Source organism: Vipera berus (genome assembly GCF_964194415.1).
Source record: "Vipera berus genome assembly, chromosome: 12".
In the NCBI taxonomy this organism is placed as follows: domain Eukaryota; kingdom Metazoa; phylum Chordata; class Lepidosauria; order Squamata; family Viperidae; genus Vipera; species Vipera berus.
In genome coordinates this window covers 10,476,092-10,493,645 of record NC_138215.1, presented here as the reverse complement: position 1 = coordinate 10,493,645, position 17,554 = coordinate 10,476,092, and the positions used below count along the sequence as shown (strand labels likewise).

The following is a 17,554-nucleotide window of genomic DNA, read 5'->3' as shown; positions in this document are numbered from 1 at the left end:
TGTCGACGTCATCTGGGAAGAATTTGATCCTGTAACTCCTAAGGAAGTGGACAGGATTATGAGAAGGTTGAGCTCCTCCACATGCTTACTGGACCCGTGCCCTTCCTGGCTGGCCTATGCAGCTCGAGAGGCGACACGAGGCTGGTTCCTAGCGGTCATCTCTGCTTCTCTGAGTGAAGGTCACTTCCCCACCGCCTTGAAGGAGGCGGTGGTGAGACCTCTCCTCAAGAAGCCCACCTTGGACCCATCCTCTTTGAATAACTTTCGTCCAGTCTCCAATCTTCGCTTCCTTGCGAAGGTTGTTGAGAGCGTGGTGGCGCACCAACTTCCTCAGATCCTGGATGAAGCGGTTTATCTAGACCCGTACCAATCGGGTTTCAGGCCGGGCTACAGCACGGAGACGGCATTGGTCGCTCTGATGAATGATCTCTGGAGAGCCCGGGACAGGGGCCATTCCTCTGTCCTAGTCTTATTAGACCTCTCGGCGGCTTTCGATACCATCGACCATGGTATCTTGCTGCGACGCCTCAGGGGACTGGGAGTGGGAGGCACGGTTCTGCGTTGGTTCTCCTCCTTTCTCCAGGGTCGCTCGCAGTCGGTGCTGACAGGGGGACAGAGGTCGACCCCGAGGCCTCTCGCTTGCGGAGTCCCTCAGGGGTCGGTCCTCTCGCCTCTCCTGTTCAACATCTACATGAAACCGCTGGGTGAGATCATTCGCAGTTTTGGAGTAGGGTACCATCAGTATGCTGATGACACCCAGCTTTTTATCTCAACTCCTAACAATATCAGTGATGCCCTAGACGTGATGTCCCGCTGCCTGAAAGCGGTCCGGGAATGGATGGGGAGAAACAGGCTTCAACTGAACCCGGACAAGACTGAATGGCTGTACGTACCGGCAAGCCAGGAGATTCAGAACGTCCCACTGCTTAACATTGGGGACAAGTTACTTCCCCCTGTTGATAGGGCCCGCAACCTGGGTGTCCTCCTAGACTCGCAGCTCTCCCTGGAAGACCACATTGGAGCTGTGACCAAGGGGGCCTTCTCCCGGGTTCGACTAGTTCGCCAACTACGGCCTTATCTGGACCTGGATTCCTTACGTACAGTCACCCATGCCCTTGTGACATCTCGCCTAGACTATTGTAACACTCTCTACATGGGGCTGCCCTTGAGATCCACTTGGAAGCTTCAACTGGTGCAAAGTGCGGCGGCACGGACACTCTTGGGAGCCTCCCGATACTCCCATATCACACCTCTCCTCCGTGCGCTGCACTGGCTTCCGGTTGCCTTCCGTGTGAAGTTCAAGGTGCTAACAATGACATTCAAAGCCCTACATGGCATGGGTCCGGACTACCTACGGGAGCACCTTCTGCCGATGTCAGCACCCCACCGTCCTGTGCGCTCCCACAGAGAGGGCCTCCTCAGGGTGCCACCGCTCAAGGAATGTCGGCTGATGGCCCCCAGGGGGAGAGCATTCTCAGTGGGTGCGCCAGCCCTCTGGAACACCTTACCAACCGAAATCCGGATGGCCTCCGTACCTTCGTACCTTCCGTCGCGACTTAAAAACTTTCCTATTCCAGCAGGCTGGCCTGGCATGATAACGTTAATTGGGGTCCCAGTTTGTGTTCATTAGTGTTTCTTATTATTTTATTGTTCGGTCTGTATACCTTCCTTCCTCTGTACACCGCCCCGAGTCCCTCGGGAGAAGGGCGGTTTATAAAAACTAATAAATAAATAAATAAATAAAGCACCATTGGCAGCACGTGTGCAGCAGTAGCTAAAAGGGACATCAAAATCCAGGCAACGAAGGGCTCTAGCCTGCAATTGTAGCCAGAATAGGTAAAGGTAAAAGGTAAAGGTTCCCCCGCACATGCATGCTAGTCGTTTCCGACTCTAGGGGCCAGTGCTCATCTCCGTTTCAAAGCCGAAGAGCCAGCGCTTGTCCAAGGACGTCTCCGTGGTCATGTGGCCGGCATGACTAGACGCCAAAGGCGCACGGAACGCTGTTACCTTCCCACCGTAGTGGTCCCTATTTTTCTACTTGCATTTTTATGTGCTTTCGAACTGCTAGGTTGGCAGAAGCTGGGACGAGTAACAGGCGCTCACTCTGTTACGCGGCACTCGGGATTCGACCAGAATAGCCAGAATATTACCTTGCAAAATGTTCAAAGAAGGGAGGAAAGGAAAACACTAATAGAACACCTCCTTATGAAGGGGCTACCTGCAGAGGATTAAAACCTTCTAAAAATACATGAGCTGCAGGACTTGGATTTAGCTGGTCTAAAGAAAAGAAGAAACAGGGGGGGACATGCTAGCAGTATTCCAGTATTTGAGGGGCTGCCACAAAGAAGAGGGCATCCAACTATTCTCTGAAGCACCAGAGGGGACGACAAGAAACAAGGGTTGGAAACTGATCAAAGAGAGAAGCAACCTGGAATTAAGGAGAAACTTCCTGACAGTGAGGACAATTAACCAGTGGAATGGCTCCATCACTGGAGGTTTTAAAGAAGAGACTGGACAGTCACTAGTCTGAGATGGTATAGGATCTCCTGCTTGAGCAGGCGGCTGGACTAGAAGACCTCCAAGGTCCCTTCCAGCTCTATTCTATTTTATTCTAATGCAGTTCAGTGTCTATATTCTAATTCTATGCATATACATCTGGCTGAACTTCTGTTATATGCAGTGGAAACTACATCCACATAAACACACATAAAAGTGCTCTAAACAGATTGACGTGGGCCATAGAAATAATACTGTAGAGCTCACACTAAGTCAGATGGTTTCTTTAAAAAAAATAAAAATAAATCCTAGCTCTGAGGGTATTTTGCATCCTGCAGGGTCAGTGTGTTTCCTTGACAAGCAAAGCATTCCTTGGCCTTTGGGAAAGGACTCATACCCTGAATTCTTAAAGAAGTTCATCCTTTGAAGCTTTCTAGGATGGAGGTGGGCAGGTGAAAGAAATGAAGTGTTTTTAATGAACAAAAAATGAAGTCGAGCTAATCTAGGACTGAAAGCAGAGTGGTGTCCACGGAGGCCAATGCTTTAACCACTACTGCCATCTTCTGATGAATTTTTTAAAAAAGCTAGATACAGCTGCCCAATTGCACAGGAAAGGGAAGGAAAGATGGATCTTTTTCCAACAGAGATCTGTCAACATGCCGGAGAGCAGCGGCACCGAAGTCAGTGTATTTAGGTAATCCAACAAAAAGGGAATCAGAGGTGAAGACAATATAAGGATTTGCTGAATCACATCATGCCTCCAGATGTCCTAGCATTTTGTTTCTCTCACCTAGATGTTTTTTATTATTATATTATTATTATTATTATTGTTGTTGTTGTTGTTGTTGTTGTTGTTGTTGTTGTTATTATTATTATTATTATTATTATTATTATTATTATTATTATTATTATTATTATTATTCAGTATGTTTCTCCAAACTGTCCTGTTATTGGTGGCCAGCATCTGGTCATTGCAGGTAGAACGGCCTCTGCAGAATGAACCACAATGACCAAGTTCAAATACCTTGATAAGCCATATGTCCGAACCTGATTGCTATAGCGCCTGCATGTGAAGTGAATGGTGGTTTCACGTGACAGGCTCAGCCATAACAAACAGAGAAGCATATCATGCCTTGGTGCAACATGGACTCTAAATTTCTATGCTATTCTTACTATTCTGAAGGGGTTTTCCCCCTAACATTTCACCAAAATATGCTTTCTAAATCCTTCCTTCTGGGATGATAGAAAACAGGTATTGGTATTTTTTTTATGCCAGTCTATCCAGCTGTAATGGGGGGGGAGATGATGCTGGGTGACACTTTTGAAAATTCATTGCATGTTGTAAGAATTTCTTGGCAAAATCTAGTTTTCATCTTCCTCCACTGTCAAACTGAATAGGTCAACATAGCAGGCTCATTTCTGAATATATAAAATGACACAAGCATATAACCTAAATGCCAATTTACATTGAAAACTTCTTTTTATTTTTTTTATTTTTAATCCCATTTATATCCCGCCCTTCTCCGAAGACTCAGGGCGGCTTACAAGCTTAGCAGTAGCCTTCATTCTATGTATATGTCTGCTTATTAGGGCTTTCGCCCCCCCCCAGCGGCATTATTACAAAGTCAGCTTATTAGCCCCAACAATCTGGGTCCTCATTTTACCTACCTCGGAAGGATGGAAGGCTGAGTCAACCTTGAGCCTGGTGGGATGCGAACCTGCACTAATTGCAGGCAGCTGGTGTTACTTAAGGAGGCATTAGCCCACTGCTCCACCAAGGCTCCTGACCTACCACAAGATTCATGATCTATAGTAAATATTGTACAATTGTTCTTATTAATCAGAATTAAAGATTTTAAATCAGGTAGTTCATAATTTCCATTATCTATACCAGGGGTGTCCAGCCATGACCTACGGACTTCAATTCCCAGAATTCTCCAGCCAGGTCATAAAAGTTGCCAACGTTGGACACCCCTGCTCTATACAGCAATAATTCAATGTAATGGGTTCAGACTGGTAGCTGGCTATAAACGTAGCCCTGGTTTCATCAGTTGTCTATATTCACATGATATATTGAATATATTGTATTGTAGCTACAATCGAATCAAAAGGAAAACTAACTTATAAATCACCAAAAAATCTAAAATTTCTATGACGGGCTTCTCCCAGCCAGCTGAGTTGGAAACAGATATTCAGGGATGTAAGAGCTGTTGGCTAATAAATTTACTGTAGAAAAGGTAAGAAAGCCATACATAAAACGTATCCCAAATGTAAAGCACATTTATAGTGAAATCAAGATTCAGTTCTTGCTTCTCTTTCTCCCATCTGCTTCTAGAAGCGAATCACTTTGGGGCAGGACAGATGGTTTCTACATGCCTTTTATTATGTAGTGGGTTCTGGAGAGCAGGAAGGACGCCGAGACGATGAGTACAGCATGGCAGATCTTTATTAGGTGGAAGTGACTGTACTGGGGACTAGGGGTTACCTGCCCTCCTTTTATACCTGGCCAGGTGGGCAGCCGGCCAATCGGTTTGAACCTGTTTCCCGCCGAAACTGGGTTCCCGCCAAAACAGTTACAGTTCAACGCCCCCTGGTGGTGACTGCTATGTAAGTGTGTATGTGTTCTCTTCACCTGGATACATAACACCTTTTATTTGGGCAATGAACTTAGCTCATGCCAAGCTTTTTGTTTATGCCCTTCTAAGAAGTGGCTGTCACAAAACAAGTCAAATGCCGTCCATTATGTGCAGCCCATCCTGAGCAATGACACTTTACAGGATTGGATGTTAGATCAGTACTTCAAACCTTAAAGAAGTATTAGTCAGGAACAATGAATCACACAACACTAATACAGATGCAAAAACCAAAACCTTTTGCTTTTTTGGGCTGTCAACTCTGATCGTATTATTCCCAGCCATGGGTAATTCACTATGCTTATTTTGATGAAACCTCAGTTGTTAAACTATATATCCAAGCACTATTAGCCAGCCTGGTCAACACTAAGAGCTACTGAGAATTCTTTGTTCAACCATATTTGGAAATAACCATAGGGTTTAAGGGATATTGGAGTTCTTCTAGTCCAACCATCTGCTCAGGATAGACATCTTATACCATCCTAGTCAAAAAAAAGGTGTCCAGTCTGTTTTTGAAAACCTCCAGTGATGGAGCACCACAATCCCAGGAGGCAAGCTATCCCATTGATTAATTGCTCTGTCAGAAAATTTCTCCTTACTTCAAGGTTTTATCTCTCTTTGACAAGCTTCCACCCATTACTTCTTGTCCTGCTCTCTGTTGTCCTAGAGAATAAGTCAATCCCCTCTTCTTTGTGACAGGCCCTCAAGAGTGCCATAGATTTGTTGCTAAAACTATAGTTTAAAACCCACAATATCTCATTCTCTTCATATGGTACTTGAAATTTGAAGCAGTGCTTCCATTCTTCAAATTTAACTTTGTCTGCTAAATGAACCCAGGTCTTGTGTCTTATCTTCGCTGGCAACACTATTATAACATCCCATACAAGACTCCATACAATGGAATCTGGGTTATTGTTCAGCAGCAGCAACAGACCAAAGCATTCTACAGGGACAGCCAGTCTCTGCACAAAAGAACAAATAGCAGAACCCAAAAATCAGCGAAGGGAAACAGTTTGATTCTCAAGGGCAAGTCAAGAGACTTATAATTTCATTGCGCAACAGCTGAGCTAGAATTTATTCAAAGGTTCAACAATGTCATTGATTAATCCATGAAGGATGAAAGATAAGGCAGAAGTTTATGGAACAAGTCACAATCCCCTACATTAAAAACATTATATACATATTATATAAACCGCAACATCTGGATTCACACAATATGGTAAATAAAACCAAATAACCCACACTATAGCAAAATATGCTGCGTGACCCCAGCCGACATCAAATTATTCTTCTCTCATTGTGTGCATTAATCAGATCATACCAAAAGGCCATCTATCATACCAAAATGTGTTGTGCGTGTTTGATTGTTTCGCAAATGGCAACTGTCTGCAGGCAATAATAATTGTCCGTGCCTTCTATATTTTACCAGTTACTAATCTCACTTTTTATTACTTTCTTCCCAAAAGCTGTAAAAAAATGAGCACATATCCACCCTCTTAGAAAAGGGAGCCAATGTCTTCTCAAAATTGTAACCTCTGAAATTAGGAGTTTGTTGCTGCAATACAGGGAGCTCGACTTACAACAGTTTGTTTAATGACTATTCAAAGATGCAACGGTGCTCAAAAAAGTGACTTAGGACCGTTTTTCACACGACTGGAGCAGCATCCTCCTGGTCACATGATCAAAATTCAGACACTTGGCAACAGGTATGTATTTAGGTTGCAGAGTCCCAGGGTCATGTGATCCCTTTTTGCAACCTTCTGACAAGCAAAGTCAATGGGGAAGCCAGATTCACTTAACAACCATGTTACTAACTTAACAACTGCAGTGATTCACTTAACAACTGTGGGGGGAAAAGGTTATAAAATGGGGCAAAACTCACTTAACATCTCCCTTGCTTGGCAATGGAGATTTTGGACTCATTACACTATTCAGATGACCCTGAGGGCACAGATAAACCTCTAAGTGGCATCAATGACTCTCAGAAAGAGTGCTAATGACCAGCTGACTGCAAGGAATATCATTCCTTCCATACCTCCACCATTCAGTCAGAACTGAAGAAGCTTCTTGGATGAGAAGCAAAACGTCTGCAAGAAAAAACAAAGCCCAGTTGCCTTTTGAAAAAGCACCTTTGGGACATCTTAAACTGGATATTGCACTTTGTCAACCCAATCCATTTGGAAGTGGAGAGTGAAGATCAAAATGACAGGTCCAGCCATTTTTAAAATCTGCCACATTAGAACTGACTCTTACCCTGTATTCACACACCTAATAGCTCACAGTTAATTGAACTAAGCCAACTGTTTGAATTTGCAAAGCCAACAAGGTAGCCAAACACATTTCAGCCTAGATCCTGTGTAAATAGCAATAGCACTTAGACTTATATACCACTTCACAGTGCTTTACAGCTCTCTCTGAGTGGTTTACAGAGTCAGCCTATTGTCCTCATTTTACTGACCTTGGAAGGATGGAAGGGTGAGTCAACCTCAAGCACGGTGAGACTCGAACTGCCAACCTCCAAGCAGCTGGCAGTCAGCATAAGTAGCCAGCAGTACTGCACTCTAACCACTGTGCCACCAGGGCTCTTAACTTCACATGCGCATTTACAAGGCCAATAGACAATAAAGGGGTAACAATCCATCCACTTTGATTCAAGCCACACACCGTGTACATTCTGCTCAACTGAAGGTTCCTGCTAGAGAGAACAAAGACAAACAAGAAAAACACCGTGGCGAAGAGACCCGTCCAAAATCCAGAGAAAAAAGAAGAATCGCTTCAAGAGACATCCATGAGATCTGAGAAAACAAAACCAAGGAGACAAACTGTTTAATGACTAGGAGCGTAAGATGGTTATGTAGCAGCTTTGCTTATTAAGCTCTTGTGTTCCCTGCAACCTCTCTAGCCCAGGGCTCAGCTTTTGTTAATCTACAGTATTCCTGAAGAAATGTTGTTGAGGGGAACTTTTACCATCCAGTAGTTCTCTCCTCCTGAGGAAATTCTACTTTTTAATCTCTTAAACAGGCATTCTTGAACTGTGGCCTTGTTCTGGACTGGGGTTTCTGACATTGGCTCTGCAGCAAGAGGCTTCAATCTTCCCTTTGCAACTGATAAGAGACTCCCCAAGCCTGGCATTTCCTTCTGGGGCATTTTCTCAAGCTTGTTTATGCAGCTTCCAGACTTTAATAATTGGGTTTACACGTAATCCAAAGCCAAAAGCAACAAAAAAAAAAACTGGCTACATTTGCCTGAATCTTGATATATATATTTTTTCTCCAATTAACTTCATTTTCTGACTTCTAGCAACGCACCAAGCCATAAACCAATCTTGCATGCAGAGATCTCACAAGCCACTGAGCAAAAATGTGTTTGGCTAATTTGTGGTTCATTGTCTAGGCAGAAAACACTCTTTGGATTGTTGTAAGGTTCAAAGAAAAAAGTATCTGTGCATTGTTTTTTGATTTCTCTAGAGGATGAGCAAGATAAGGATTTAATTTCAAAGTAAACTTGACAGGGTTCCTGGGAATTCGGATGCAGAAATGTTTAGCCTACTTAAGTGAGCTAAACAAGATGTTACCAGTAAACTTCAGATGGGCTTTCATGACACCTCAAACAATGCAGCTCCTTCCTATTAGTTTGGATATTACCGGTAGTTTGGCAAGCCTTCCAAAAAAAAACATCTTGTATATGGTCTGTTTCTCTTACTTCATGCATAGATCTTCTTATTCTTTACTTCCTCTTTTACCACTTCAGGTATCGAGGGAGATACAAAGTCCTGGTTCTTGCTTTTCTGGTGGCCTCAACCATTGTTAATCGATGTTGCTGTAGCGTGTCTTTGATATTGTCTCTCCATCTTCCTCTGGGTCTGCCTCGTGTTTTTTTGGCCTTCTCCTCTTTTGGTATAAGCCTTTTGTATATGCCACTTTATTTGCTTCTTTTTTGTATGTAGCTTTGGGATTCTTTATCTCATGGTCCCATTTCTGATTTTATCTCTTCTGGTCATGCCAGCAGCTTTTCTCAAATATCTCATTTCATGCATAGAGAATAGAATAGAATAGAATAGAATAGAATAGAATAGAATAGAATAGAATAGAATAGAATAGAATAGAATAGAATAGAATAGAATAGAATAGAATAGAATAGAATAGAATAGAATAGAATAGAATATTAGAATAGAATAGAATAGAATAGAATAGAATAGAATAGAATAGAATAGAATAGAATAGAATAGAATAGAATAGAATAGAATAGAATAGAATAGAATAGGATAGGATAGGATAGGATAGGATAGGATAGGATAGGATAGGATAGGATAGGATAGGATAGGATAGGATAGGATAGGATAGGATAGGACCTTGGAGGTCTTCTAGTCCAGCCCCCTGCTCAAGCAAGAGAACCTATACCATCTCAGACAAGTGAATGTCTAGTCTCTTCTTAAAAATCTCCAATGATGGAGTGCCCATGATGTCTGGAGGGAAGCTGTTCCACTGGTTGATTGTCTTCACTGTCAGGAAGTTTCTCCTTAGTTCCAGGTTGCTTCTCTCTTTGATCACTTTCCAACCATTGTTTTTCATCCTTCCCTCTGGTGCTCTGGTGAACAACCTGGCCCCCTCTGCCTTGTTGGTTACCAGAGGCTTAGTCTTCCAAGCTTTCAGACGTGTGCTGGAGCCCATCCTCAGGGAACGTCTCTTTCACCAGAATGTGACTCACCAAAATGTGACACCAACACATTATGGTGAGAGAGAAGTTCTCCAAAGATGGACTCCAAGCATGAGTCTGAATGCTCAGAAGACTAAACTACTGGTCCCGGTGACTGACCCAGATTGGATCCTGCAACATTATCCTGGAAAATATATATTTGCCTTCATTGGCGAGAGATACTTATGCTAATTGTAGTGAAGGAGATGTGGGAAGTAAAGACACTTTCCCCTGCATGACTGAAATACAGATAGATGACATGTAGGGAAATAAAGAGTGGAAAGAAAGAGAAGTATTTCATTGCGATAATGCAAAAGGCAGGCAGAAGCCCTCTTATCTCCAGGAAGGAAGAGGATGCTGAGAAGAATATAGGAGAACATCTGCCTGCCAGTGAGTATTGTTCCCAACTACAGCATGCCTTCTCCTACAAAATGGAATTAATAAAATTACCTTCCTGTTGTGACACCTCAGTGTGAATTCTGCATTAGCTATAATTCAGGAAAGTTCACAAACCACCGTCATCCCCTGCAGACATCCGTTCCTCACAACAATCCCAGCCATTGTCCTTTTCAAGAAAGAAACCATTTAAAATACATGGGGAACGAATGTATCTTTGGATCCTCATAAAGATATTTGAGCCTCTCTGGAGCACAGAGCTGTGTTTAATATCAAGAACAAGCTCTTCTGGAATTCACTAGTGTCTGGAGTAAGTGGAGCTGAACAAAGTCTGGAAAATGAATTTCTCTCCCATTCATTTTCTTGTCTGTTCCATTTATACTATTAACAAGGCAGACATGATTTCAAACAGCAACAAGGAGTAACCAACAGGCTCTCTCTATTCCAGTCTTGTCACAGGGAGAGAGATTTCAGTGGAAGGAAGATTAATGAAGAGATGTGACGTGATAACATCAGCTGAACTCCTCTGAAGTTATGAATGCATGGGAAGTGGATCAACTCAACCAATTAGGTCTGGCACTGCTTATCAGATTGAGGATCTCCTGTCCCTTTACTGCGGGTCAGATGGCCTGGATATCCTAGAACCAGCACAGATAACTCCGGAGGACATATCTGAAAATAGCTGAGTCCTGTGATTTCTGAATATTACAGAAGAAAGAGAGCTCAGGATGGCTAGTCAATGGACCAAGATGGCTGAGAGGCAAAGTAATTCTTTTATCATACATTGTGTTAGAAAGGATTTCAAAGAAAGAAAGAAAGAAAGAAAGAAAGAAAGAAAGAAAGAAAGAAAGAAAGAAAGAAAGAAAGAAAGAAAGAAAGAAAGAAAGAAAGAAAGAAAGAAAGAAAGAAAGAAAATCTTCCTTGCATTGGGACCCATCCCATGTGACCTCTTTTGACTTCTCCCATGTGGAGATCTTGGTTAATAAACAGAAACATATAAACAGATTATGCAGAGAGAAGCAAGTATTAGACAGAAGAAATCTGCTGAAGTAAATTCTAGGAAACATCTGAGTTGGCACAACCACCTTAATCCAAAACTGATCCATATCTGCAAATAAGAAAAGAAGGTCTATACAGAAAGCAAGTGTTAATCAATCTATTAGAAAAGCACTTTGCACATCACATATATGCAACCATACTTGGGTATCCATATTCAATTATATGCATATTAATTAAATGTGTATGTTCTGGTCTTCTTTCTATCCAAAGAACTTCTTTCTTTTTGGAGAAGTGAAGCATGCTCATTGTCAAAGAGCCAGGATCATTTATTGAGTTTAAGCACAGAATTTAGTCAACTAATGGTCAACGTTAAATTGACACTAGATAAGGCTCAGTGGAATTCAAAGGAGGGGCTGGACTTGGGTCTCTTGTAGGAACACAAGGATTCTAAACTGATGGTGCATTTAACTCTGCCTTCCAGCTCTGCCTGTTCTCCTATACTCACAGTCTTTGTATGTGGAATAAAGTTGCACCTTGTTCACCTTCTCCAGTTTGTGATATTTTCCCAACCTTTGGCAACAGTGTAGAAGTAGAATGCTAATAGCTTTTTCTGACATATTCTTCCTTATTCTGGAATTTCCTAGTGGTCTCCCATGTAAGTATTAACCACATCTGGCCCTGCTTAGCTTTTTGAGATTAGCCAAGGACAGCTAGAAGTGGTCACCCTGTGTGACCAAGCTTTCAGGTGTAGTCTGCTAATGAAACCAATCATTGGGCAGATTGGCATAACATGCAAAATGTTAAGCTGCAGATTCACACAGCCAACTGAGCCAAAATCCAGGTTCATGTATCACCTACAGACATCCATGCTGCCTCTTTGCCACTTACCGTTCTTTCACCAAGTTTTTGGTTTTCAACCTAAAACAACATCCATTTGGCATTTCCCAAATCCAGAAGAAGTCCTGACACAAGATGGTAGCTACCACAAACTTGTATAACATAGTTGGAAAAAAAAAGGACAAGGACAGCCAAACTGTAGTGCAGACCCATGCCCATTAAGCGAACTTTTTAGCTTAGCTAAAATATCATGCAAACAGTCTAGGTTTGGTTTTGTTTTTTTAATCACATTCAACTCCTGCATATCCCAGTTTTAGACCTGGTGTCTTTGATGACCTTAGCCTATCATCAGACACTGCTGCAGCCCTTGAAGACCTTCTCCAGAAAAACAGCTTTTTTTGGGAGCGGGGAGTGTAAGACTCCTTGCTGGGGAAAAAATATCTTCCCTGTGCATGAGAAGAAAGAATATTTTTTTTGGTCTTCTCACTCTGCCTGCCCAGTTCCCTCTGCAGCCTCTCTGCCTAATTCAAACTAGCCAGTAATGACATCTTTGTTTATGGCAAGGACATACCGGCCCAATCATTCAGCAAGCTCTGCATGCTACGATAAGCGAAGTTCTTGCTTGCCCAACCATCCACTGCCTGCCTTCAAACGCAGCTTCTAATTAATTTAACCCCGAGCCCAGAGCAGGCAGTGTTTCCTGCTGGCAATTAACAAAAAGAGAAAAACAGGCAATTGGGAGGGGGATCCCGGTTCCCTCCAGAGCCCAATGAATCTGCAACAGGGATATATCAGGAAGAACCAAAAGGGAAATGGACACCTCTGGTTTTAATAAAGTGCAGAGCCTGCTGCAATTAATAAAACGTGCCGGAGGAGCACACAACCTGTTGGCTGTCTCAGCAGCCAGGCATTTTAAGCCTGATCAAAGAATATCGGGAATTGGATGGGCAGGCAACAGGTGTGCCTGTGGGAAGAAAAGAGCCAACATTACACAAGTATTTATGAAGGCCATTTTCACCTGTATTGTGATTATGATAACCAGGAGAGAGGAAGCAATGGAGACTGAAAAAATGGAGGGAATCCAACATGCCATCTGGCTTTACCCACCACACTACGCGATGGATCATTATAACCATGGCTGGTTGTTGCTCAAGAGTCACTCTAAGTCCTAACCATGACTTAGTAAGTGGTTGGGTTGACATATGCAAACTTGAGTTTTTTGAGGGACCACCTCACTCTAATTACATCTACCTGTCCAGTAGGTCCAACAAAAGAGGCTGTTGCAGGTCCCATCAGCCTAGAAGCATTATCTGGTGGGATTCAGGAAGACAGACTTTTCTGCTATGCCATGCACCCATGGAACATCATCCCCTGGAGATCAGCTTGGCCCCAATCCTGCTGGCTTTTCACAAAGTCCTGAATTCATGGTTTTGCCTATGGTCTTGGGGACCTGGGTACATGGTGGAGCTGGTACAGTGGCTGCACTATTTGTTTTGATTAAAGGGATTATTTTGGTTATGAGTTTTATGAATTTAACTATGCTTTATGGGGGGAGGGGGTTGTATTTTTTTTTCTTATTTTAAGATAGTTGAACCATCCTATCCTCCTTCTTGTTGTCTTTGTTTTATTTGTTTCTAAGCTGCCCAGAGTCACATATGTGAGGTGGGTGGCTATGTCAAGTTAAATGACAAACATTGCAGAGGTCTTTGTAGTCAAACTGGGGAGGGGGTGCAAGGCATCTGGCTCAGCCTGTAATGTATGACCAAGATAGGATAGAAAGATGGAAGGATGGATGGATGGATGGATGGAAAGAAGGAAGGAAGGAAGGAAGGAAGGAAGGAAGGAAGGAAGGAAGGAAGGAAGGAAGGAAGGAAGGAAGGAAGGAGCAAAGAGTCAAAAGAATAGCCACTCTAAGTTCCATCTATTATTAAATGATCTACAGACATCCCCTGCAGATCATTCCCAAAGAAATGCAGCCTTTGGTAGAAAAAAGAAATCTACATTTGTCTTCTCTAGCCAGAGCTGTTGGAAGCTATAGTCTGGAATTCTTGTGCTACGTATATTTGGCTTTATGGCTTAGTAGTGTGTTGTGTGACCCCAGATAATTATGCTTGATCAATAAACCACAGTCAAACAAAATACTGCTTAATGTAATAAGTACACCAAGTCAAGAAGTTAATGAGCCCGTGGCTCACTTTGCACAACACATTAAATGAAATTGTAATTGGCTGTTTGGTGGCTCCTTATGTGGTATGATTCAGACACTTGGTGAGGTTAGAGATTTGGGGCATTCTGAGTGAACTTAGCCAGCTGGTTGATGCAGTGAATGGTAATTAAACAAACTATGGGTTGGTGCATAGCAAATATGCTAAACTTTAACCTGAATTAACAAAGCACAATTGTTGTGCCCATAACATCTTGTATCCAAGCAAATGAATCACATTAAGGCTTGATACAAGGGCCTGTTTCACAAAGTACGAAGTCAGTGGTTGAGTTCCCACAAGATGTCAAATCTATTTTTAGGGCTAGTAAATCTGGGTTGCAAAAATCTGAACCAGCGCTAGAGATTTCTGTATCTCTTAACTGCCATCTTGTGATCAACTGAAACCTAGTTATGCTAGTCCCACCCGGTTGTACACACCTAGCTTAAATGTCTAAAGAGAAGCAGAGTGGAAACTCAGTTACATCTATGTATTTCAAGTAGAAAAGCCACACTAGTTTACTCTTCCAAGTTTGGTGTGAAATAATACCGAATTAGAATTTCAGAAACATTACGCAATTCTCTTCCCCATCTGAAGAGCCATCTACTCACTAAACGTAGGCAGTATTCCCTAGGTCTTTCACTCAGCCCAATTATGGGCTCTAAAGAGGCTCAAATGCTCTCTGGTGTCCATGCACACACAGTTTCCTTTCCTTTGAGGACAATAGCTTATCAAAAAAATTCACCAAATGACAGTCTCAATTTTCCGTCTTTATCAGCACTGCTCATCAGTGGGTAATGTCTCTGAGTCAGGGCATCCTGCTCTTGCAAGTGTTGCGTGTGGCATTCTTTGGAGGCAAGGGGAAGCAATAAGTGTTTTGTTGGTTTTTTTTTACATACAGCAAGATGTATCATCAGCCTCACTCTAATTGCTCCTGTGAGAAACACCTTTTTTTTTCTTCCCCTTTTGCCGTTGTCGTTGCTGTTTCTTCTGCTGCGGTTGGTTTTTAGAATGTGCCATCTTGGTGGAATAGAGTCACAAAGAGGCATAACCATGATAAGACTTGCTTGGAATCCTGGTTCTGTAACATCCCAAATCAACTCTGCTTGCTTGAACCACAAGAACCAGAGCTGAAATCTGCAAATAATCATCACAGGTTGGTCTCAGGTTTGTTGTAAGGTTTGAACAAGCTAAAGAATGTCACCTTTTCCAAGCCACTTCTTTCCAGTTTAGCTCCAACGGCATCTTAAGAGTTCTGGTTCCAAGAAAACTGATGTCAAACCTAATCCAGACAGGCAACTAAAACCATCAGTATAATACTAGATTTATTTTAAGGCTATAGAAACGGAATCTTGCATGTCCGAAAGCATTCGCCCCCTTCCCCTGCATCTGAAAGTAATGCTAAGCCTAACACAAATAGGAGACACAGAGTCAATTGGATGCAATGGTGAAGGCACCAGGCTAGAAACCAAGAAGCCGTGAGTTCAAATCCTGCCTTAGGCACAAAACCAGCCAACCGTGGTCCAGCCACTCTCTCTCAGCCCTAGGAAGGAGGCAGTGGCAAAACAGTTTTGAAATTGTGGGGAGACAGCACCACCCCCACCCCCAGAGAAGGAAATATTTTGGGGAATATTAAAAAAGCAGGATATTATGTTTCCCGAAAGGATCTTAAAGGCAGAAATCCCACCCACCCCCAAGTCTCTCTGCCCCAAGCAGAAACCAGGTTTGTAGAAATGCAGATCTGATAATCCTTTCAGAAAGGCCGGAGCCAGGAAGCTTAGAGCTGATAGGATTAGAAAGACAAAGATCCCTAGAACCAACAACCCCTCACCCCAAAAATCCAACACAGGACGTAGCCATCAGCCACAGCCACAGGGAAGCAGGACATGACCTTTCGGACATAATAGGATTAACGTCCACCATGATTAGAATGCCAGAAAGGCACACTGAACCTCATGTCAAAGTTCATGCCACAGGAACAACTCCAAACACAAAAGCCCAAGAAGGTATCAAAACCCACCGCTCCCAGCTACATGTGGTCAGCTTTCCCAGAGCCACATTTCTGTCTGGCTCTGCTCTTCAATAAACTACAGCCTTCTTTCTAAAGCATTCTCCATTTTGGTTATTCCTGCCTTGGACTGGACCCTGATGAAGTTTTTTCTTTCAACAAAATAATGCCAAGAAAATAGCAGGGACCTGTCCAGGCAGTCACCAGGAAACAACACTGATTTGAAGGCACCCACAAAAAAGAAAAATATCACAAATAAGACTCTTTATTACCCAACCTTTGTTTCTATTAGGAGAGAAAATAAAAGCAATGCATGTATCTGACTGACATAGGCTCATTTTGCCACAAGAACCTGCATCACAAGAGGAACAGAACAGCACTAACTTTCTAAAAGAGAGCTAGGTTCGACAAACAAAATGGCCTTCACAACTTTGAAGCCAAGCATCCAGGTTAAATTCTTGGGTGAAGAAGTTTCAAAGATCCTGATCCCCACCAAAAAGGCCTTGTCCATCATTTCTGTCATATAAATGTTTGTTATGGTGGGTCAAAGAACCTATATGTTCAGGCTCTTCATTATGGTTTGTTTTCAGTCATGATGCTCTCAGCATTCTCTTTACCTGGCTTGACTGAGACAAAATTACAGGAATTCTAGCAACTGAACTGTTTTCTGTTTAGAAACCAGTGCTTTTTTATGTAAAAGAAAAAGGTGCCGGAACTCACACATGTCATACAACCCACCTTGCCTACCCTACAAGGTTCCATCCAAAAAAGGTGCCGGAACTCCGTTCTGAGCGTTCTATGAGAAAAAAAAAGCCCTGTTAGAAACAATATATCCTATGGACATAGGATATACAGACATTCTGATCTTCTTTCAACAGCCTTCCTGTGATTCCACAAGAAAGTTGGTCTTTTTTTACTGGCGATAGAGAAACACATTAACAGTTTATATAAAGGTCTCTCGGATCTTTACCAGTCCAAGAACCAATGACTGCACCAGGTAAGTTTATTTATTTATTTTATTTATTATATTTATATACCGCCCTTTCCCGAAGGACTCAGGGCGGTTTACAGAGTGATTAAAACGAAAAATACAAAAGTTAAAAACAATTAAAAAAATTATATCAATCCCTGAATAAATAAAAACCCCAGTTAAAATTAAAATTAAAATTCTCAGCTTGGGCCAGAGAGCTCAAAGAGCCAGGTCTTCAGGTCCCGGCAGAACGAACGGAGGTCTGGGGCAGTCCTAAGCTCCACTGGCAGCTGGTTCCACAGGGCAGGTGCACCCACTG

The 17,554-nt window shown here is 42.6% G+C and overlaps 1 long non-coding RNA gene across 2 annotated transcripts in view; it reads right to left on the bottom strand.

The window, feature by feature from the left end:
- Positions 1–17,057, bottom strand: part of LOC308673790 — a 46,511-nt gene extending 29,454 nt beyond the window's left edge. For both annotated transcript variants that reach the window (XR_014027741.1, XR_014027742.1), the window contains exon 1: positions 17,004–17,057. This is a non-coding gene — a long non-coding RNA (uncharacterized lncRNA). The remainder of the gene's footprint in view (positions 1–17,003) is intronic.
- Positions 17,058–17,554: the final 497 nt, after the last annotated feature.